Source organism: Vigna radiata, unplaced genomic scaffold, assembly GCF_000741045.1.
Source record: "Vigna radiata var. radiata cultivar VC1973A unplaced genomic scaffold, Vradiata_ver6 scaffold_236, whole genome shotgun sequence".
Lineage (NCBI taxonomy): Eukaryota > Viridiplantae > Streptophyta > Magnoliopsida > Fabales > Fabaceae > Vigna > Vigna radiata.
In genome coordinates, this window is record NW_014543119.1 from 83,062 (window position 1) to 84,990 (window position 1,929).

Sequence of the window (1,929 nt, forward strand, 5' to 3'; positions counted from 1 at the left end):
CGTTGTATGAAGGAGCAGCAGACTCGAAATTATCAATGTGTGTCAGGCTATTAGCTTGCAAGTCAAATTGGAATATTCCTAATCAATGCTTAGATTTTATTGCAAAAATGGTTCTGGATGGAACACCCATCAAATCAGGTTTGCCTAAGACATACTACGATGCAAAAAAGTGTGTATCAAAGTTGGGATTACAATCGCAGAGGATTGATTGTTGCATGGATGGTTGCATGCTTTTCTATGATAATGAATATGGTAAGAATGATGGCGCGTTGCTTGAATGCAAATTTTGTGGAGAGCCAAGATATCAACCACATAAGACGGGAGCAAGTACTACAAAACAAGTTCCTGTGAAATCAATGTTCTATTTGCCATTAATTCCTAGACTACAAAGAATGTATGCGTCAACACAAACTGCAGGACACATAACATGGCACTATGAGAACAGGTCGACGAAGGGTGATTTGCGTCATCCGTGTGATGGAGAGGCCTGAAAGCACTTTGATAGAGTATATCCTGACTTTGGTATCGAGCCACGCAATGTACGACTCGTTTTATGCTCTGACGGTTTTAACCCATATGTACAGGCATCAAATATACCATATTCGTGTTGGCTAGTTATTGTTACCCCTTACAATCTTCCTCCAGAAATCTTCATGTCTAAACCTTACATGTTCTTGACATGTCTCATTCCAAGGCCATTCAATCCAAAGGTTGGCATAGATGTTTACTTAGAGCCCTTGATAGACGAGTTGAAGAAGTTATGGACGGGTGTCTTAACATATGATATTTCAAGGAAACAAAACTTTATTTTGAGGGCCATGCTGATGTGGACAATTAATGATTTTCCTCCTTATGGTATGTTGTCCGGCTGGAGCACTCATGGTAAACTAGCATGTCCACATTGCATGGAGCATTCCAAGGCTTTTAGATTATATCATGGGGAAAAAAATTCCTGGTTTGACTCCCATCAGATGTTTTTACCGCATGACCATGCCTTTAGGAGGAATAAAAATTCTTTCAAGAAGGGGGAAGTGGAGATGGATGACGCACCACCATATCTGATGGGAGCAGAAGTTTGGAATAGAATAAAGGGTTATCCTAAAATAACTGAAAATGGTGCACGAAGAATTGATGGATACGGTGAGTGGCATAATTGGACGAAAAGAAGCATCTTTTGGGATCTACCCTATTGGAAGGATAACTTGTTAAGGCATAATCTTGATTTCATGCACATTGAAAAAAATTTCTTTGACAACATCTTCAATACTGTGATGAATGTTGTGGGGAAGACAAAAGACAATGAAAAGGCGCGAATGGATATAGGTTTGTACTGTAGACAAAAAGATTTAGAGCTAAAAAGTCATACCAATGGAAACATGTACAAGCCAAAAGAAAATTATACACTTTCAGTAGATCAAACAAAACAAGTCTATCAATGGGTAAAAGATCTTAGGATGCCTGACGGATATTCTTCAAACTTGTCAAGGTGTGTTGACATTAATAGGGGAAAGCTCATTGGGATGAAAAGCCATGACTGCCATGTGTTTATGGAATGCTTACTTCCTATAGCGTTTAGTTCTTTACCAGCTCATGTTCTCAATCCCATTACAGAGATAAGTCATTTCTTCAGAGATTTGTGTTCTACAACATTGAAAAAGGATGACCTAGTGAAGATGGAAAAAAAATTCCAATCATTCTGTGCAAGATGGAGAGAATATTTCCTCCCTCATTCTTTGATTCTATGGAACATCTCCCTATCCATCTTCCATATGAGGCAAGACTTGGTGGACCAGTCCAGTATAGGTGGATGTACCCATTTGAAAGGTGACAATATGACATGTTATTGTTGAAATTACTTGGCATAATTAAAAAATCGTAACATGTCACTTTCGTAATTGTAGGTTCATGGGTGTTAACGGATTGGCAAGC